Consider the following 23,235-nt stretch of genomic DNA (forward strand, 5'->3'; position numbering starts at 1 on the left):
CTGCTGCCTTGCACGTTGGTCAGTGCTGTAAAGCAGTTCACTGCCACTGTGGGTGTATCTGTGCTGTCATCAGCTGCACTTGGCTTTGGGGAATCCAGGGTGCAGCAGCAGGAGGCGGCAAACGTGGAGGAGGCTGTGAGAGCAAAACCTTCTAACAGCTGACCAGTCCTCAATAAAAGCCTTTCATTTTGTCAGCTGCAGTAGGAGCAGAGCTAACAACCACACTAACAACTTCACTAAACAACATGAACTTGGACACTTTTAAAATCATTGCCAAGGCCTAATAATACACTGATATCAGCGCAGCATGCTAGTCGCACTATAGATGATGATCCTAATTAGTTGGCTACCCTGTAGTCAGAGTGCAGGCAACAGGCAAGCAACAGAAAACACTGACAGCAAAATTTTTATAGACAACATTTCAACATGCTTGTTTTTTGGTTAAAAGCGTGCATGGAGAAAAAAATACACAATAAAAAAGACCAGGAAAATTGAACACATATAACTGTCAAACTAGTTGGTGACTGAACTGTCAACATCACAACTGCTGTTCCTACTAGAGACAAAACTGACAGTCAAGATACAATATCCAAAACTTCTTCATCCAGTTTCGATGTGTAAAGTACTTGTTGTGAAAAACGCAACACAGACCAAATCTGGACAAAATAGGCACAGTCGCTGCACTGCACACTAGCACTCATGTACACATGCGCCGTAAACCTTTACATGACATACTAAAGATAAACCGATGCAAGTGCTGAGCATCTGCTGAGAATATTAAATCAACCCAGATAAGGCCCGCGGCCTGCTTACCCTGGCCTTCTCCAAGTCCAGGTCTTTGCCGATGGCTGTGAGGAGGTGGCACAGACGCTCCAGGCTCTCCTCGCTGTGGTTCATGAACAGCTTGACCACACAGTCGTGCATGATGGCCTCCGACAGCATGTGCAGCTTGAACAGCTCCCCGATGAACTTGATGTTGCCGATGGACCTCCTGTGGGCCTTGTCCTTCGCCTCCTCCAGATCCTCCTCCAGCCTCTCCCGCTCGCTGGCCTTGCGAGGAGTAACCAGAACAAAGACAAAAGCAAGAAACAGTGCGTTTGGACCCGATAACGACCAGGCCGCCTCCCAGCACTGCTGCCGAATTCAGTCCCCTTTCTCCTGATCTGTGGGTTGGTGAGTCGGGTAAATTAGACAGAAGTGCTGCTTACTGAAGTGGCCGCTTCCAGCTGGTGCCGCAGCTTCTCCAAAACATCATCCTTGACCTTGTCCTTCTCAAACTCCTTCTGACAGCGGTTCAGCAGCAGCTTTTGGAAACTCAAAGTGCTGGTGGGCTTGTCTGCCATGGGCACTTTTAACTACACAGGAAAGACATGTAGGAGAAACACTTGGGTATAAGACAGTGTTGAGAGTTCTGTTACTAAATAGAAGCTGATTAAAGCTTCATGTCAGTTTAGAGTGGTTCAAACAGAGTTCACTTCTGTGTGGCATTTGCTTTTGTATGGAACTTCAGCAGCAATGTATGGGAACATGTTACTCACCATAGCCAGGCAGCTGCACATATTGCCATAGGCCATAGAGAAGCTGGGCTCATCGATGGCTTTTTCAAAAACCAGGTCAACCACGCCTTTGAGGCGCTCCTCCGTGTCGATGGTGAGGTCCATCACCTGCTTCATCAGCTGGTTAAACATCTGCGGAGGAAGCTCTGATTTCTCAGGGGGATAAGAGTCTGGGGTGGGGGCAGGAGTGGGAGCTGGAGCTGGGACGGGTCCATGTGCAGAGACAGGGGCAGGAGCAAAAGCAGGACTGCCGGGCTCTCGTCTCTGCACAGGAGGCTCGACTGGCCGTAGTGCTGGTGATGAAGACTTCAGCATTGCACACTCAAGCTTTGGCTCGTCATCTACAGCCAATCACAGATGAGGGTTGGGAAAGTTGAACCACCAAAAAGGGGGAAAAAAATTCAAATAAAATAATAATCAGTGGAGTCAAAAGCAAATCATCCACAAAACTAGTACTAGTTTCATAAGCAAGTTCATGCATGTGCTAGCTAGCCCTAAACCAGCTGTGTGTGTGTGTGATGTAGTTAGAGGGTTGAAAGGGACAGTGAGGCCTGACCTGGTTTCAAGTCCACAGGAGCAGGAAGGACCTGAGCACTGTCCACGTTATACATGACATTCCCCTGCTCTGCTACCTGGCTGTTCAGCTGCTGGGATTTGAGGTAGAAAATGTGAGGATAATGAGGGTGTGGACATAAAAACTAGCAAAAGACAGAAAAGATGGAGAGAGAGAGAGAGAGAGAGAGAGAGAGAGAGATACTGCACACACATGCAGAAGAAGGGGAATGGCAACGAGGGTGGGGGGGTGAGCATAGCACAGCACAGCATAATTAGAGTTTACAGAGAGGCCTTTCCTCAGAGAAGCTGAGGTGCTCAGGGTTTGGCTGAATCGTTCTTACAGGGCCTTTATGTGGGCTGTCTGTGTAGAGGGAACACGAGGGAAGATCAGGAGGATTCGAGCGGCTGTGAGGGAGAACTAAGATGGAGGCAGACAAAAGAATAGGCACGGCAAGTCGGAACATCAAAACACATCTGAGAAGCCTTCTTAAATCAGAACAGCCACAATCACACAAGCTACTGGAACCAGTCAAATATGACGGAGGAGGGTCAACGGTGTGACCGAATCACTGAAGAAGGAAGAGAGAATGGCCGGAAATCAAACTACACCATCAGATTTTGTTGCTGATTGTATGATGCTTTTAATAGGACAAGACAATGAAAGCCAGCCAAACAACCAAACAATCAGCTCAGAGCTTATTATGAGGGAGGACTAGATGAGAGAGAACTTTGACCTGTGGAGTGGATGACGCGAAGCAGCGGCCTGCAGCCGATCAGGGGCTCGGGCTGCGGGACTGAATGGCTTACCTGTGGAGCAGTAGGGGTAGTGCAGGGACGTCCCACTGGTGGGCTTGTGTTCTGGCTAATGCCTACTCCTGACATGATCTCCTCTGTGATATCCTTGCCATCCTGGTTAGGGTCTCAGATACGGATCTTAACGAACAGCAAGTTCTAGTCAATCCACAATTAAATTAATTTCACCTCTGAGGCATGGGGAATACTCACTGTTTTCTTTACCCTCTTAGTGGGTGGAGGCTGCTGAGCTGTATGCACTATTATGGATGGAGATTTGGTGTATATGATCTGGCCAGGATAGTATGAAGGCCCTGCCACTAGTGGTGACCAAAAAAAAGCACTGGTTTCAGTTAGAGAGCAAAAGAAAAAACAGTTTCAGCCAGCAGGAATACCCAGAAGAAAGGTCTCTTTATCAGTGAGAGCACGCATGTAGGTTTCCCAGGTGGGGGTAGAGAAAGCGAAGTCCAAACTCACCATATGCTAGTGGGCAGTCTGCAGGAAAGAGCCCAGGGTAGAATGTACTGGGTCCTGTGGGCTGGACGGAGTACTGCTGGGGATGTCCCACGTAAGGAAGGCCACTGTGGTGATACTGAGAATGAAACAGAACAGCAGAGGTAAAGGGCCTAGCACCAGACATGGCCATTCATATAGGACACTCCTAAAAGAGATATTCAAAGCAGTAAACAAACAAAAATTACAAAAACATTTAGTTTTTACACTGAAAAAAAACTAAACTAGAACTTCTCATTTCTGCTTCCAAGATAAAACATATTTTTATCTACACATTTTAGGAGCAGTTTATTTATTGCTGGCCAACCTGTTTATAGACAGATTTTCAACCCATTTGCTACACTGTGTACATATTTGCACAGGCGCTTTTCTCTGCTCTGGGTACCTGAGGCACGTAGTACTGGAGTACGTAGTACTGGCCGGTCTGGGATGAGGTGAAGGGCATGGGCGTCAGGAACATCATGATGGGCTGGCCGGACACGGGTCGAAAGGAAGCGATGTTACTTGGAATGGCAGGCTGGGCTGTCTGCATCTGAGGGATCTGGAAAAGCTGGGAGAGGAGAGGAGTGGAGAGTGAGGGTCACAGAGCAGCGTGGCGTATGCCGCAGCAGCCGGCTCAGACGCTCGGAGTGAAGACTTTAGTCAAGAGTTGAGTCGTGGACTCTACAGCAGTTGTACTGGGAATGTTGAGGAGATATATACATAAAAAAAAAAGTTTAAAATTTAAGGGATTTTGAATGTCCTATTATGCTAGGCATGCAAGATACAAAAAGAAAACCTTTCAAGAGTCTGTTTCACATGCATGGCACTAATACAAGGGTGAATGAACTAGCATGAAAAATTAAACAATTACAATGATGGATGCAGCTAATTAGCCATGATTGCAGGAGAGGGGATATATATGTAAAAGACAACTAATCTTGAATGTAAATTTGTACCGATAACCTGAGTCTATCAAAGCCAATGCTGACAAAATATGACATGAGCTAGAATTCAGAATGTGACAAACCCCCATCCCAGTTGGCTTTGATGCTCAGAATGGGAACACAGTGAGGGAATTCCTTCTACATGAGAAACAGTAAAATGAGCCTAAGACGTGATTCTCACATACTGTCTCCCACCGAGCTGTTGCCATCTTAACATTTTCTGGACATAAAATCCTCCCTCCAGCAGTTATGCAGGCAGGCAGAAATGAACCTTTGTATGGGCTCCTGGGTAATGGAGCAGCCATACCATGTCCAAAACAGATTATTAAAAAGCACTGGAGTCCAAAGGAAATAAAAAGAAACAGACTAAAAAAGACTAAACATAAAAGACTAAACATAGGTGCTGGCATCCTCCGAACTGGGGAGCAGAGTGGAGCGCAGGTGCACCACTGAGCTACTGGAATGTCTTTCAATGCATTTTTTGAAGACTGCAAAATTACCTGAATGGATCTCAATCCTCCCTTGAATATTGAAGCAGGAACGAGAGAGAAGCTAGTGGAAGAACGCACTAATGGGTGTAGAGGGTCAGAGAGACTGTAACACGCTCAGATACACTGGCACACACAATTTAAACAAATCTTTAAACAAATTTAAACCAAACCAAGTTTTTTTTTTTTTTTAAATGATGGAATTGAACACTGTTGTTACAGTGGAATTGTGAGGTCAGAGGCAGAGCAAATGTGTTCCACTAACCTTCCTGGCCCTTTAAGTGCACTACTGCAGATAGACTGAAAACAAATTTCACCTAAATAAAATCACACTGTAACACTGAAAACATAAACACAGACAAGCACTGAATGAGTGGTAAAGGGCATTAAAGCCTAAGTATTACATGGAGATCACCGCTCACATTTTCAATTCTTTCCTTTGACAAAACAACTCACATCAACAGCCAAGGCACTGCACTGCCTTTCTAAAAGGAGATGGCAGATGGCACTATCAATTAGCTTCACTCAAAAATGGGAGAAAACAAGGAATGCGGCATGTTATGCGCTCGTGCACATAGTTCGGTCACACGTCTCTGCTATGGTCTTCCAACGTACACTGCCCTTGATATGAGGCAATATGGCAACCTACTGTAAGCTCAACCTTGGGTCACGATATCATGCAGAGCCTTCATAATACCCTATGCTTCTGTGCATGTGCTAGTCAGATTCAAGCTCAAATATCGTCTCTCTCAGCTAGCACAGCCTGACCTCATCTGTCTACAAAACTTCCAAGAGGTCTCCGGTACACTAGACAAATGTTGCTGTTTTGTATTCACAGAGAACATTTATCCAAGTATGTGTACAGATCAAAAAGTTGGGATGCGGCTGGGAGACAGGAATCCATCTGCCTCTGAGATTGATGTGTGAGTTGGGGAGGGGAGTGCAGTGGCTAGAACACTAAACTTGGCGAGGTTTTACCACAGGCACACAGAGGAGCATGCAGCATACAGTGGGAGGTGCTGCGCTGCGGCGGTGGACATTAGCTGCTGGTGGGCAGGATGAGAGAGCAAACTGGGGGTGGAGGAGGGTGGGGGGAGCCAGGCAGAGACTGTGGGGGCAGGATGCGTGCAGACGCATGTCACATGCTGCAGGAATCTGGACCATGTTGCTGACAAGTTCATTGAATGTTTTGAAGCCAACTACAGCACATGCATGTCTGTGTTGTATCTGGGCTTGGTGGATTAGGGTCAAGGAAGACTTATTTTTAGCTGAAGATGTCTATCAATAGCAACACACTTAACTGCAGATAACCATATTTACTGCTAAACTTTGGCTGACATCTCAAGTGAGGCGCACTTCATACAGAATGAATACAAGAGTTAATTTACTGTCTTGTGCAGTTCAATATAACAAGCTCATGGTTCATTGCAGGTGGAGCCACCGTCCTTGTTGATTGAAAACCTTAAGAAGCAGAAGCAACAGTCCTATTCCAAGCTAGAGAAAAAAGGCACAGGACTCTCACACAGCAGACTCTGAAATGGAGGATCTCTCACATTAAGGTATGGCTATGCAGCCTTGAATTTTTATCTCCAGACATTCTTGTGTGGTTCCTAGATTTTTCCCACATTCCAGTCCTTTTCTCAAGTACACTTTAAATAGAAAATAAAGTAATGAATTGAAGGGAATAGCCGGTGCCATCTTTATTCTGAGCTCAATGTTGCATACAGACGAGGTATTGACCACAGAATGTCTAACAGTCTCAGGTGGGTTCAATATTTATACATTTTCATCAAGTTACAAAACCATTTTTTTTTTAAATTGTATCTTTAGGTGGTATCCTGGCCTCAATCCTGGACTTGCCACAGAGGCCATATTTGGTCATTCTCACTTCCTGCTTACTTCTGAAGCCTAATTTGGTCTTTTACAATTCCTGCCATCATATTATTACATTAATAATTTCATTTTATTACCTCACTTGAGTACACCTCTAGCTGGATATTGAACCACTTGGTTGTAATCCTAAATGAATCATGAATGATACAATCAAAGGATCACTGCTTGAAGCCAAGCAAAAAAGTTAGATTTTTCACATTCACAGACATGAAGAACCAGCAGGACGAATCAAGACTCATGTGAACTGTGTGGGAAAGTAGACTTTTCACATACTGTAGAACAAAACCGCTTTGATGAAGTTGTAAGCAAAGTGCTATTAAGAACATAAGCCTGTGTAAATCCTGATAAGCAATTGTAGTTCAGAAGTGTTTGAATATGTGTATTGTTTGTTTGTATTTTCACAGGCCAAAAACAAGTACTGATTAGCAAGATTTACTACCTCCCAGTACACCATTTCTTTTTACTGCCTGAGTAGATGTTGATGGAAGTCAAAAGGGCAACAGAAGCAACAGCCATCTGGTGGTTGCTTCCAGACTACCAGATCAGCTTGATATTCTCTATTGCCTCTCTCTGGCAGAATACCCACCAGGTCATTCCACATTTGCATAGTTTTGGTGATGCTCTTTGCTTTGGCTTCAGTGTCACTTTGGTGGGCTTCTTTGGGTGGGATGATTCCCCCGCTGAGAGTGTGCGGGCTGTTGTGGAGAGAGGATGTGTCTCCAGAGTCACATCCAGACCCACATATGGCCAGCGCAACCAGAAAAGCACAGGTGAGGAAGGCAAGGCTTCTGAGAGCTACCAGCCAAGCAGGTGTGGACAGAAAAGAGGTGCTCTGTAGCAAAGAGAAAGGAAGCTGATTGCTTGGTATGTAAAAGGACAGAAACCTGGAAGCTGGTGTGGATAGTATGAAACCCACCAAAAATGAAAACAACAGCTTCATTTGGAAAGAAAACAAAACAAAAAAAACAAAAAAACCCCCACAAAATGCAACAAGAGAGAACAGGTCTTTGCTTATCTTAGATAAATCAATGTTTGAAATAATCAATGCTTTAAAAAGCATGGTAGCCAGGAACAAAAAAGTAACCAAAAGTATTCAAGTATCCATTTTTTTATATCAATTTTTATCTCTGACAAAGAAGATGTGGAGGGGAACCTGGGAGCCTGTTGGACAGGGTAATGAACTGGATTGCAGGCTCAAACACTGTATGCACTTATATGCACTTGAAGGACAGTGTTCACTACCAGTTCCGTGTACGCCTTTTTTTCTATCGTCACTTTGTATCAACTGGGAAGGAGCAACTGTCATTCACACCCAACAGGAATGCAGCTAGATGTGATCTTCAGAATTCTTGGCTATAGAATCGCCAAAAACTATCTTAAGCACTTTAGCACCATTCTAAGACAACCATTGACAATAATACTCACCTTAATGAATTCTTTGTCTGCATCTTGGCTGCATCTGAGCTGGTGGTTGAAAAGCAGGGCCCGCAGCTGTCGGTTCTGGTGCTGGATGTCATACTGCTTAGCTGTCTGACAGGCCCGCACAACTCGTAGGTCTGTTCAAGGTGGCACTTGTACACCTCAATTTCCATCGTAATTGTCCTGTACAACCATTAAAAATTTGACAGAAGTTAAAAAACAGCAGAACGGTTTGTTACAACTGGAAAAAAATAAATAAGAAAATATTGTTTGTTGTTGTACATGAAAGTCAGAGAGCCATGAGGATAAGCCCTCTTGTCCAAAGTTCTGATCAGCAGTTATGACCTCCTAACACTGCAATCAAAATGCACGGGCAAAAGATGCATTACTGAAAAAACACTCTGCACATCTGGATTTCATGTCACCACAGTCAAAGTTGAAGGCTTTGTTCGGTGAAAAGAAAACAAATGTATCAAAGTTGATGTTATACTCAGTAAGAACTCAGTACAGTAAGAAACTGCAAAATACTCAGAAAACTCTGTGCATGAGTCAGTGGCTCAATAGTCCAACTAAAATCAGCCAGGACCACAGTTTAGTTGGGTTAAACATGAGTCAACTAAATCCTTAGTCAGAGAATGATATTCTGTCTTTGCTGCTTACATGATCAGCTTCTTTCAAATAGCCATGTAAACTTAGTTATTTAGGAATAATATCAAACTACATGTGGGCCATCAGATCCTGTTTGCCCTTGAAGACCCACTCACAATCTTTGCCCAAGTCCAGCACTGGACATGCATTACCTTGCACAGTTTCACAGCTCTGGCACTGCAATCAACAATGCATACGTCTTAACTAAGAAGGCAACAGTTCAAATGGAAAACCTACTTCCTCTCTGGGAGTGAAGGAAGCCAGCTGCTTGATCTTCAGTGTCTGGTTGAGTCTTGGATGCATCAAGCACAGGGACACCAGCTGATACCCCATGGTTGAGGTGCTCCATATATTGTGCAAGGATCGGTTCGTTATAATCACCATTCTGCATTTTTTAACAGCAGCAACAGCATAAAATGGTTCAGGTAAGGGTGCATCATTGGAAGACTTTCACTAAAATATGTCCTCACCATGTCTCAAATACAGCAATACCTCTTAGAAGCCATTGTACTGCACACAGAATGGACAGTCTCAGCAGTTTCTGTTCTCATATGGAACCTCAGTGTTTTGATTACAGAACCAGCAATTCACAATGACATGAACTGGTTTCTTCCCATTGAATAGGGAGTTTATATATATAAATGAATTTGATCAAACTATAGCAATGATTGTGAGCAAGGAGCTTTCATTTTACAGCCTAAAAATGAAAGTGGCAAATAAATGTATGTTACAAATAAACCAAACTTGAAACGTTATATGAATAGCTTCATGTTGAATATACACAGTTAATCAGTCATTACAAACTACATTCTATTAATACAGAATGTTTATGAAAGTTAATTTAATCTAATTAACAATAAATGAACAGTCGAATATTGTAGTTCAAACAGTCCGATAGCTGTAGTAATGGCTTAACTCATTTTGCTTATTTAGAGAGAACGATACATTTGAAAACCCACAGGTTTGTGAATTTGGGTCTCTAAATCATACAAAAGTAGGTTTTCTATTGCTGAACAGTTAGCTAGCTAACAAACTACCAGCACCTAAACGATCAAAGTTGAAAGCTGAACAATGAAATGGTTCCACAAGGAATGGTTTATAGCCCCGAGTTTGACACTCGCTGACCTCAACTGTTAGCTAGCTAACTAGCGTATCGCTGTGATAAAGCGATACAATCTTTAGCAATGAGGACATGAATAAAGTATCCTTTACAATTTTCACAATATTGTGAAATTTAATTTGCTGGCATTGGAGGTTATTAAATATTCACAATATCAATAATAATTCCTTGGCTCACAGAATCAGACATTACATTTTTGCTGTTATGGCAGCTGTTATAAAGATCATATTTATACAGAACCCTGTTCAGTTAGTGCTAGTATTGAGGAACCATTGCATAACTAACAGCGGTACAGAGGCAGAAACATCATGTGTTCAGATGAATAACTGGATGTGTGTGAGACAGTCTGTGAGAGGTTTGCATTTGTGTGTTGCATGACTATGAGTGGGAAAACCATATAAAGGTAAAAACATTACCTCTGCAACAAGGATCTCTTCTATTTGAAGGAAAGGTTTAAGTTAGACACAGTCTCAACAGAGTAAGTTAAATCTGTCTGTGTTAAGACCAGTTGACATATCAGTGGTTTATCACTGATTATGTCTGCCACTGAGATACCACAAATTAAGCTTTCCAGATTCCAAGACATACAGTTGTGCAGTGTGAGCCATACATCAATTTGAAAACTTCAAAAGTCACGTAATGTGTGCATGGCATAAGCGTATTAGCAGGTCCCGAAAACATTTGCTATCAGAAAGGATTTCATCATAGAAAAAAACTACAAATTCTAGACTTGAGAATGTGAGCATCAATCCCACTAACACTCACATACTAAAAGAGCACTCTACCACTTGACCTAGTTCTCCTAGAGTGGGACTTGTTTGCAGATCGGACAAAAGCTGAAGACACAGTGGAATGGCAATTCTCTAGGAGATCATACCAAATCCTGCATCCACCCTAAATATTTCATCTAGCTGTGAAGTCAAAAAAGCTTATTCCTGAAATGACAGGAATAGTTCTTGCAGATTCTGATATGCTATGCAAACACTATAAAATGTGAGCTATGTTAGATCTGGCAGCCATTGGCTCTAACTGTCTCTTTTTATTGAGTTAAGCAATGCTTACAGAATAACTTTCTATGGCTTCAAATACTTCCAAGAATTAAACCTTGCAGAGCTCTGTAGCTAGACACATTGTCTCTGTAGGTTTGACATGTTCATTTGACAAACTAGCTAAAATAGCATCTTTTGGTTTGAATAAATTGCCCCTTAGACCCAGACAAAAAATTGCTCAAAATCTTTCTGCTTATTCATGCAGCAATGACACAGATTTCCAAAGAAAGAGGACGTATGGTTAAAGCTAGAAAAAAATGCCTACTCTGTGCTCAGGCAGAAAATCTGATATTTTAAATATGTCCCTAAAAGGTTTATATTCCTTGGCTCACAGAATCAGACATTACATTTTTGTTGTTATGGCAGATTTCATGGTGTAATAGACAGCACTATGTAACTCACAGCAATAAAGCTCAGTGGACTTTGCAATTGATGATTTCGTCACTGTGTACAACTGCACTGAATTGCTCTTTAACAAAAGCTTCTCCACATTTGCTTTTGAAGTTTAATTCAAAAGTTGGCTGCAGAATAACCATTTGTCAGAGGGAACAATAAGTGTCAACTTTCACCTATGCTCGGTCGAAAAAGTGGCCGTAATCTTGTTGACACCAATTCTACAATTTCATGGAAAGGTTCCCTTCAGTGCTGCACCAAAAACTGTGAAACGAACGGAGAAAGGCCGATTAGCTCAGTTGGTCAGAGCGTGGTGCTAATAACGCCAAGGTCATGGGTTCGATCCCCATATGGGCCATGTGGGTTTTGTTTGATGAATGACCCCTTGTCAACAAACCACCTGTTTGAACTTGTGTTGCTTATAACATTGCTTGTAAATCACAATCTGCCAAGACATGTTCCAAGTACATGAGAGTGTGTTCTTGATTACAAAACTTTACCCATGGATTTGTGCTTGTTTACAAATCTTGGACAATGCAGAGAAAAGTATGAAATCAGAGGGACTCTGGCATTAGTGTAAGGCTCTCGATCGCTGTGTGAATAGGTCAAAGAAGCAATTCCAGAGGCATGCAGACAACCTGCATCCTCCCCATCAAATTATAGCCAGTTAGGTGTCTGGCAGTGCCAGGGAGTTCAAATCCTTTAGTCTGAAATGTGTTGGGATATGATTATGCCTGCCACTGAGGTCTGACAGCTCCACAGTTGCCTTGTGAAAAGAATACAGTATAGACCGGCACCCACATACATTACTGTACACATCAGAGATCAGCGCAGGAATATCAGTTTGTAAACCCGCCAAATCTGCCCCCACAGGCTCCCTGAGTTCTACTAATCGCTCCAACACCTTGTTTCAACCTCAGTTTCTTTTTTTTTGAAGCGCATGAGGCAGCTTCAGCTATTTCCACAGGCAATCATATTAGATGTGCCATCAGTAACCAGACATGTGACTTTATTTTATTCCCCATTCTTCCATAAGAGAGGATTTCACACAGGCCAAATTTTCAGCCGTATGCGCCTGCAGGAATTTCACAACACCAAGTAGTGTAGACTTCAGAAATGTGTTGTCATCTATAAAATGGCAGGTCACAGCCAAGAAGGCATCCACATTAAGAGATGTCCACATGTCTGCTGACAAACTCATTGCAGGAATTTTCTGGACCTCAGCTTTGGCCTTCTCTTTCTCTTATTGACATTTGGCCTCAACCATGGCCTTTACAGTCTAAAGGGAAGGAAGAAAATAATTATATATATTTTTAATACTACTCTCATAATGTATCCATGTCACCACACATACCTTCCTAGTTAGGAGAATATAAGTTGAATCCAATTTTGCTACCAAGTCCCTGAAGCTTTTATCCTCAACTATGCTAAATGGCTGTGTGTCTCTAACTATCATGGGGACCAAAGCCTCATCCAGCTCTTCCTTTCTGGTCACTGCTTTGTAAAGATTAGATTATACTTTGTCACCAAAAAATATAGTACTCACCAATGAAATTCACTTTATAATCCAATCCAAACTGCAAATAACATGTAAGGTGCAGAGAATAATGCAATATATATATATATATATATATATATATATATATATATATATATATATATATATATATATATATATATATATATTTATGTATATAGAGTATATACACATTTTATATACATGTGCATAATAACGTTAACACCTTGTGACAACTGATAAATAAGCCAAATGACATTGGCAAGGGTGACAGTAGGAAAAACTCACTGGAATGGTGGAAGGGACTTGGAAGGTGTCAGACTCAAAAGGGAACTCATCCTCCTTCGGTTAACCCTGGATAAACCTGGGCAAAGATGAGTTGGGTAGAGGATGGCTGACAAATTGTAAGCATGAAAGATACACTACAGCATTCCTACACAAAGACATCATAGGAGATAGAAACAGAGCACAGTTCACCTGGATAGAACACCTGGGTAGAAATACAGTAACTCATTATTATAACAGTACAAAGAAATGAAATGTGGATCATCCAGGTGAGGTTCATCTGCTAATCTGCACATAAATATTGTTTGTGACAGTGCAGAATGTTGCAGGTAAATGGAGGGCAAGGTGCTGTCATTTTAAGCATTTTAAGGCAGGTCCAGGAAGGAGAAACCCCAGCAGGTAGGAAGAGTTAGTGGGGAGCACAGATAGCACAGCACTCCAGAATCATGTACTGGAGCATGGTGTGTCCACTGGGGGGAGGTGGGGTGGTTGGAAGAGCATAAAAGACTGTTGTTACTGCAAAGATTCATTTAGACCTTTCATTTGGACTGTTATTCTTTTTTTAGGGGGCGGGGGGGGCATGTATTTAATGAAATAATAACGAAAAATTAATAGATGAATTCATACCAACTCAAATTTGCTGGTAAAGAAATCATTTGTAAGGTAAAAGTTATTTTAAGAGTGATGTTAAGGAATTTTTTTAAATGTTAATTATAATTTCATTAGAATAATTCTAACATCTACGGGATGATCTGAGGGTTAAAGAAAAAAGAGGTGGACCTTATGGGCAATAAAGCAAAAGTCATTATTGTAGTACAAGACCCTTTGTTCTAGCTAAGTGATCTGCTGCATCTCAGTTTGAGTCATGTAGAATTCTAAAGACAGAAAGTCTTTATTCTGGCATAAAATAAAACTGAAGGGGGAAACATACTTTGAGTTAGTACCAGTAGTTATTGATTGTACACAAAGTCCAGTATGCATCCAAATGTAATCAAGAGATATCTGTTGGTAGCTGAACATCTCCAACTCGTACAATGCAATGTTTCTTCTTTGTGTCAAATGAACTTAACAATTCAAACATCCATAACTGGCCGTGTTTCTTGCCAACATACTGGTGTTTGGACTTATGGGATTACATGTCTGTTGCCTTCAATAGCTTAGTTGGTAGAGTGGAGGACTGTAGAATTTAAAACTGTTATCCTTAGTCTGTCAGTTAAAATCTGACTCAAAGGAAGTTTGTTTTTTCACATACAAGCTTCTTTTTTAAGTGAGCAAAAAGAGCATCCCCTGACCAGGAATCAAGCCCAAGTCGCAGTGGTGAAAGTGTTGAATCCTAGCCACTCACCCACCAGCAATAAAGCTCAGATGCTTCTGACAAACATTTTTCAAACTCTGTATTCCTAGTATACTGACGATGTTTGTATGCATACTGGACTTGGTATGCATGAGCATTAGGAGGTCATAAAGAGAGGTATTCATATTTCTTTTTATTCCACATAAAAATTAAGTTTGAAAGAGAATCCTAGCCACTAGCTCACCAGGGATAAAGGTGACAGTTTCCTCTGACATGAACATGAGCTACATTCATTGGTAACATTTTGATCGAAACCAGGCAAAAGTATTTAGTCACTAGCTGAAATAGCTCAGCTGGGTGAGTGTTAGATTGAATATCAAAAGACTCCTAGTTCAGTCCTGGGTTTTGGTAGCTGTGCAAGACCAAGCTCCTCATCAAACTGTCCTCTTTTTAAGAATATTTCATAAACTTTTACATTCCTTTCCTAAAAACGAATGACATTACTGTTTTTACGCTATTGTTAGAAGTCATAGTGTAATAGTGCTCTAGACTTTGAATTCAGTGATCCTACTTAAACTTTAGTGGAATTTGCACTTCCTTATGATATGTTTCCTCACTGCACAGAGAGCCATTTGAACATTGGCTTCTGTATAAACGCTTTTGAAATGTTTTTCATTAGTTGTCTACTGGCCAAACCACTGGACAAGGGGAGGGTAGGTGTCAGCTTGCATGTATGCTTGTGTTGGTATCCTGGTTCACACACTCCCTGTGTTTTCATGGAATGGGGCCTACCTCAGCTTCCTTTGGCTCATGGATGGGCTTTGTCCTACCAAAAAAGGTGATGCAAATAAGTCATCTGCTTACTAAAGTTCTTGAAAATCACACTCTGCGAAGAGGCATTGCATAATGCAAAAAAACCTTCAGAAACAATACACTCTAATGACAGCAACCAACATACTTAATACAGGAGTGACCTCAGGGGTGATCTCATCCAAAGGCCACAACAGGAACAACAGGCTTAAGAAGGGACACATGAAATGACCTCAAAACACAAAAGTGAGCAGGTAAGTTGAGTTGATATGTGACTTCATTAATGTGCTTGGTAATTTCATATGGACCGATATACTTGGGACCTAACCTGCGACATGACCCCGGCTTGCGGTAGTCCTGTGTAGAGAGCCACACTCTGTCACCAGGTTGGTATATCGGGTTCTCCCCTCTGTGCCTGTCCGCAATTTCCTTATACGTTCAGAGAACTCATACAATACACTGATCTGTTTCCTCCCATACCCTTTCGCTCCGCTGCATCCACTCATCCACAGCGGGGAAACCAGCTGATATGGAAGTCCATGGGACATTTGAGGCTGATAACCTAAAATACAATAAAAAGGAGTCAAGCCAGTGGATGAACTAGTAAGTGAATTTTGGGCCATTTCTGCCAATAAGAGGAACTTGGACCGGTCTGATGGATTGTTCATATAAAAACAATGTAGGAATTGGCCATTTGACTGTGGATGTAAAACTAATAGCTACCCCGATGTGTTCAATATAGGAAGCCCAAACTCGAGATGTGAATTGATGTCCCCAATATGATATTATGTCCTCTGGGATGCCAAATATACGGAACACCTGGTTAAACAAGGCTTCCACAGTTTGGCAGGCTGTAGGCATACTCGGAAACACAATGAACCACACACCCCTGGAGAATCCATCAACTACAGTGAGGACAGAGAGGTCAGTAACGCAATCTAAGGTGATGTGAGACCAAGGACTTTCTGGTACGGGAAGAAGCATGAGCTTTCCTGTGGGTAGGGTCTTAGGCATCTTGCTTTGACTGCAAATTGAACATGAAGAAACATACTTATAAATATTGCTTGTCATAGCCCTGAACCAGCGAAGAATGAGCCCACTTCAACAGATGGTCACAGCACAAGGTAGGTAATGTTTTCCCGACAGACATTCCATTGGGATGACTGTGTCTTGTATGGCCTGTTTATTCCATCATCTATTTTATATACACTTGTCTATTTAATCATCTATTGTAACTTGGACTTGTCGTATCGTTGTGAAAGTACAGCTCCTACCCCGATGTTAGCAGCATCAGCTTCCACGACAAATGGAATGGAAGGATCAGGATGTCGACGTATGCTAGTCGTGGTAAAAGCTTCTTTCAGTTTCCTGAATGCTTGATCAGCCTCCTGATTCCAAAGTAGCTTGGTCATTGCTCCTTTCAGGAGGGCTGTGAGAGGAGCTGCAATGCTGCTAAAATTCCATATGAAGCATCGGTAAAAGTTTGCAAATCCCAAGAATCTCTGGAGTTTTTTAACTATAATAGTAATGGGCCACTGGAAGATGGCTTTGATCTTCTTATCATCCGTAGTGATTTCACCATGGCTGATCACGTATCCTAGAAAAGTTATAGTTGGAAGGTGGAACTCACATTTCTTTCCCTTTACAAACTCAATAAACTTTTACTCTTTACTACTCAATGCATAAAGCTGTCTGTGTTTGATGTGCTCTCATTTTCCCACCACATCCATTTAGCAGTACTTCTGAATCACCGAAATGGCTTAAAACAGCTGAGGGGATGTTTGAAACTGAGTGATAAGATGTTCAGCAATTTATATATGATAATACAAGGCAGTAAATTAAATTGGGCTGAACTGGACAATAGTACCTGGCATGAAAAGTATGTCGTAGAGAGAGTAACAAAAAACTCAACCTCTCACCTCGCGCTCTGAGATGTCTCCGTCACTGTCTGTAGTGTCCTCTAGGATACTGCTGCCCGCACTAAAGTGTGTCACCCTGACCGGGTCAAACATCTCTTGAACATAATAACTACACAATGGAAAATCAGCTTCAAGTGCTGCACTGAGCAAGAGTGCACTGTAAATGGCCAGATATAAATGGCAATGTCAGTAGTAAATTTATATATGCAGTCATGGAACAGGACCTAGCTGTAGAGCACAGCTTTAAGGTGCATATTATGATGTGCTCTTACCAATCATCCTCCTGGCTGTGTCTTGCTCTTTTGGCCAAATGTTTCTCTTCCAAAGCAGACAGACCAGACTTGCTGCATATTACTCCGTGCACTATAAATAAACCACATGTATAATGCCTTGTAAACAATGGAACAAGGGAAATTTGAATTGTGACTACTCTGTTAAAGGGGCGGATAAGGCAACCCACCCAAACCCCCCCGAAAGCTGTTCTGTTATCCCTAATTGCTATGCAATAGTCCTGTGATTAACTCAAAGGCTGGAGAAGTTTCCCCTTTCTCTACTTGAATCCTGAAGGCTGTTCGGTTCTGTCGCCCACAATCCATCCTGTGTAATTAAACATTCACATCATAACTCGACCCCGTGCAATAGGGCAAACTCACTCGGATGGGGAAAGGATGACAGACTACCTGTACTGCTGCCGCAACTCTGCGGCCATTCCAACAACATCCACATACATTCCAGCAATATCCTATTATAGGACACAGTGGGCTTAAGTACACCCATGTAATAGCATGTTGGACCTTCTTTGGCCTCCAGAACTGCAGCAATTCTTTCTGGCATAGTTTCCACTATGTGCTGAAAATACTCTGCAGGAATCTTGGTCCAATCTTCATAGGATATTTTCTCTCAAATTACATGGAGGGACTGACATGTTCTAAACTGCCTGTTATACTCTTACAGCCGCTTTGAAATACAAAAAAAAACATATTTATCTTCCACTCCACTCAAGGATGGCCACACTTGGAATACCCCTTGGCACATTTAAAACATTGTGTGAGCCAGATAGCTTCTGTTTTCAACCTTCCAATGCTCTGAGTATTAGTGTTCCATGCATATGAGATGCTTCAACACGTCCATGCGTGTTGTAAAGAAACACAGTGTAAGCAGTATTAATGAAAGTGCATCTCTACCTCAAACTCACCAGTGTAACAATTACAGTTTGTGAAATCTAATTTTAAATGGCGATCAGCCTTCTTAACAAATAAGCAGAACTCACCTTGTTAAGTGTTTGTGTTTGTTTGTGTGTGTGTGTGTGTGTGTGTGTGTGTGTGTGTGTGTGTGTGTGTGTGTATGTGTGTGTGTGTGTGTGTGTGTGTGTGTGTGTGTGTGTGTGTGTGTGTGTAGTTTTAAGCATAGCAAGGCACTTCAGGGTTGCCAGGTGGAGCCTTCCTGAAGACCCTGATACTGAAACAGCATTAAAAGCTGCAATGGCACTGTAGTTGTATTTATCTGCACTAATACAGCTTTGAACTATTGCACTCTTACATACAGTAAGTTTCTGTGTACCGGTGTACATTTCTGTTTACCTTTAGTAAATAATGGGATTCTATTCTAATATTACAAGTGCTAGAAGTGCTGAAACTCCAAACAGTGAAGAAACCAGTGGAGCTTAATGACTGGTCAGATGAAGAGAGTGAAGTGAGGAGTTTCCTTCAGTGTCTGCCATGCCCCAGCTGAGCTGAGTGTGAAGCTTTTATTAGTACTATAGGAGTTGTGTTTAACTTTGAAACTGATGGTGTCACAGCCATTTGTGGCCAAGAGTCTAGAAGAGCATAATTGGCTGTACTCTTAGGGAGAGAGGGAGTGGCATACGCTCTCTCCCCTGTCAATTACAGAGACACCGTGCAATCAAGGGCGTCTATAAGTTCACACATCAGAAGGGGGAGGAAAAGACTATTTTCTGTGTACTTAGAATAACATTCCGTATTTTTTTGGAGAAAGTTTTCTAGAGTGTTTTCATGTAGAGAGAGAAATGAGTGGCTAAAATGTCAGAAACATTAAGGAGACAAATGGGGAATACTATAACAGCTCTTTCCATGTGTTAGTGACACCAGTGTTCCCTCTTTTCCCAGATGGTAAAAAAGAGCCCTGACTCTTGCAAACTTCATTTTTTTGTAGAACAAAGAGAAAGATAAATAACTCGCTTTATGGCCTTTTTCCACTCATGCATACCAAGTCCAGTATGCATCCAAACATTGTTAGAATAGTAGGAGTGCAGACTTTGAAAAATGGTCTTGTCATGTAAACTCAGTAGCTTTGTCCCTGGTTGTCTAGTGGTTAGGATTCGGTTCGTTGACCCCCGCGGCCCGGGTTTGATTCCCGGTCAGGAAAAAACCTTTTTATGCTCATATAAAATGACAGATTTTGCATTAAAACATAAAGTTTGTGTGAGTTGGAGTTGAGCCGACAGCCTAAGGATGACAGTTTTAACTTCTACTCTACCAACTGAGTTATTGAAAGCGACATGCAAGTAATCCCACATGTCCAAACACCAGTATGTTGGCAAGAAACACAGCCAGTTTTGGATGTTTCAATTGTTAAGTTCATTTGACACAAAGAAGAAAGATCGCATTGTATAAGTTGTTCAGCTACAAACAGATATATCTTTTGATGACATTTGGAATCATACTGGACTTTGTGTACATGAATGGAGAAAGGCCATAAATGGTTAGAATAACATTCAGTGCTTTTGGAGAAACGTTTCGAGAGTTTTGTCATGTAGATGTTATGTAGGCTAGATTTGTGCTCTCAAGCTGCGATGGTGGTTTTCTCATGGCTTCTAAAAGAAGAGGCTGTGGTCAGGGTGGAGTGAGTCTTTGATAACCAAGATTGTTGTTGTTTTGGCCTTCGAATAGACAATGGCATTACCCAGTGTCAGGTCTTTCTCACTAAACTGCAGAGAATGATATAGAGGGCAAGAAATGGTCAAGCACAGTTTTATTTGGTGTGTGTCTGTAAAAAACACTACAGCTCTCTGATACATTTTTGGTTCAAGATTTAATCATCATGCAAATGATTGTGATTAATGCTTTGTCTGTTTAATTCAAATATTATACTATAAACCTAATATTTTAATAGGGTTGGCAACTTTCTAGATCCGATTACTACATGTGTGTGAAGTACAGGTGCTGTAGCTATACGGTATACAATTGTCCACAGTAGCCTAATTATAATATATACAACCAAAAATGCATCTAAAATAAACACCAGAAACCTGGACTAAGGGTAATGTACATAAGTACATTAAATCTAGGTAGGACTGCTCAATAGGTAGGATAACAGCAGAACAATTGTCCCGCCGTATAAGCAAAATGAGAGCCTGCTAAGGCCGCCAAGAGGGTGCCAAAGACCATGTATTTATTTCTATTTGTTTTTTACCTATGTTATGTCAGTGGCAGCTCAGATTTCTGCATAGGGCCCCAAACAGGCTTGGGCCAGCCCTGGTATCACAGTGTCGTGCACTGGAAAACCATCAAGCCTGTTGACTATGCTACCAGTGTTGTTCATGTAACTGTGCAAATAAACTGCAAACACAATTACTTTTAGAAGTATCATCCAGTTTCTTTTCACAATTGCCAAAATGTAATGAATCACAGCCAGTGTTCTAAAACAGACCTGGAATGTATTCCTGGCTGATGTGCCCTGTTCCTGGTTACAAAAAAAAAAATAAATAAAAAAAATTAAAAAAATTGGTGGATGAATTTTCAATGAAAGTGCTTCACTCAGCAGCCATTAATTATTCTTATATCCAGTATGAATAAATTGAAATTCCTATCCTTGTATCAGGTGCAGCAATTATGTGTAACAATTGTGAAGCAAAAAAGCAAAAGCAAAATTGTAATATAACAATATAGGTAATATAGAACTTGATCTAATGATATTAATTAGGCTATGCAAATAAAACAACTACTTCGGTAGCACATCATTCATGCCTGTTGAATAGGCAGTTTTCTGCTTTGCAGATACTTGAAATCTTTTACTAATCTTTCCCCAAATCCAGTAGGAGCTGCCTTTTACATTAACATGCCAGGATACACACTCACTGGATGTTTAATCTTTCTAGTGGTTAAGCTATATTCTTATAGTCAAGAAAAATATTTTTAAATTATTAATCAGTTAAAAGGATTTCTTACTGTAGGCCTATTATAAACAACATGGAGGAAATAAAAATAAAAATACTTGAGTTAGAGAGTGGACACAGGTTGCTAATAAATCAAGTAAATGAAACTGGATGGACTGCTTAATTATGTAACAACACAACATTTATGGCGACGAAGATGTTTCACACATATATTCTTACGTGATGCTGACCTCGATATCCATATTTCACATTGATACTGTAACACTATAGAACCTAAACCTCACATTCTCGTCACGTTGATAAGCTTTTTGAAAGTTTGATCATGATCAAAGGTCATGATCTTTGTTTTCTAAGTGTGTTTCCAAATTGCCTTTGACTGCTGTATGCCTAATTGCGGCATTTAGCATCTCATTTCGTCTCTAATTTTTGACATGTACTCTTGACATAAGTCTTGCATAAGTGGAAAGTCGATCAGCCCCCATTTAAAAATGGTAAGCTTTTACTGTCACGTTAATAACATCACGCACACGCACACATAATGCTTCGACTGTCCTACACTTTAAATATCTTTTGCACATTATGGAGTGTGAGCATAGTTACCAGTTCCCTTCATGCAAAAGGGTTGTCTTAGGTTACTGTAAAGTCTAATGCACATTTGGAAATATTAAAAGTAGTTTTGCATGCAGAGTTGTAACACTGCTTATTACTAGAACTGTGGCTAGAATCAAAATCAACGCTAGTGTCGTTCCTAAATCCCCAATCAGATAGTCGTAAAGTTAACATTCAAATAGAAAATAAAGATGCAGACTTCAGAATTAGTTAAAGAGAATAGCTGAGAGAATAGAATAAATTATCCGTTACTACCCCTGTCTTTTATCATCCCTCCATCCCTCCATCCCATGCCATCTTCCTCTATTATTTGCTTATCTATTTTGTTCTGGTATCTCCTTATCTCTTTTAAAAAAAAACATTGGCCAAAAGACTAACGAAAACACTGACATACTTAAGACCTTTAATATTTTTTTTAAAATATAACATTAAAAGGAGAATGTTACTTATTTCACCCTGACTGTCCACTTATATATCTGTTTTGAGTATGATTTTCCTTGTTCAAGTGAAAACAGTAACAAATGTAGCATGTCACAAATATATACATGACTATGTATGAAAAATGAAAGACATCAACATGAAACACTGGAGCTGATTTCAATTAAGCACCTAGTTATGGAAACTATAAAGACTAACATTGTCATAAAAATGTTGTGAATGTTAATGCTTAGAAGATTACAAGTGGCTAAGACATACCTTGTTATAGGCTGTGCTTACTGATGTACACCAGGTGGACATAGTGTCAAAGCAGAGGGTCTGATGGAGCAGGTGGAACATCAACATTTAAAACAAAAATGAACTGCTTGTATTTAGTGAACTAAATAAAGCATAAGCGTCCTATGCATGGCATACAGATCCCTATAAGCTTTGATAAAATCCATCCTCATGTAAAAGATGTATTGTCCCAATCATAGTAAGTGAAAACTATGACATAAAAAACTTTGCTTACCTAATATAAGCAGGCAATTATCTTTTAATTTGACCTACCCCAGTAAATCACGGTACCTAACTTGATGAATAACAGGAATAATCACAAACTTCTAATGAAGCAAAGTAATATATAATTACAATTATAAAGGACTAATTTGGTTTGTCTCCCCCAAAGCCATTAGAATGTTCTTTATATAACAGGTGAAAACGACCTACACCAATGTGATATACAAACCAATCCTGCTTTTATTACACAGAAGAGCTGAGCAATTATGGGGAGGCACCCTAAAAAGTTGAGGGTGGAATTACCTGTCAATAAACAAAGTACAGAATAGAAAAGCAAAACTATTCTGTTGCATCGTCTTTGAAATGACTCTGCAAGGAA

The 23,235-nt window shown here is 40.9% G+C and overlaps 1 non-coding gene across 1 annotated transcript; it reads left to right on the plus strand.

Moving 5' to 3' along the window:
- The first annotated feature begins 11,636 nt into the window (after nucleotides 1-11,636).
- Nucleotides 11,637-11,710, plus strand: trnai-aau (transfer RNA isoleucine (anticodon AAU)). The gene has a single exon. It is a non-coding gene; the product is annotated as a tRNA-Ile (tRNA).
- Nucleotides 11,711-23,235: the final 11,525 nt, after the last annotated feature.

Source organism: Electrophorus electricus, unplaced genomic scaffold (assembly GCF_041902795.1).
Source record: "Electrophorus electricus isolate QZ-2024a unplaced genomic scaffold, ASM4190279v1 Scaffold49, whole genome shotgun sequence".
Classification (NCBI taxonomy): domain Eukaryota; kingdom Metazoa; phylum Chordata; class Actinopteri; order Gymnotiformes; family Gymnotidae; genus Electrophorus; species Electrophorus electricus.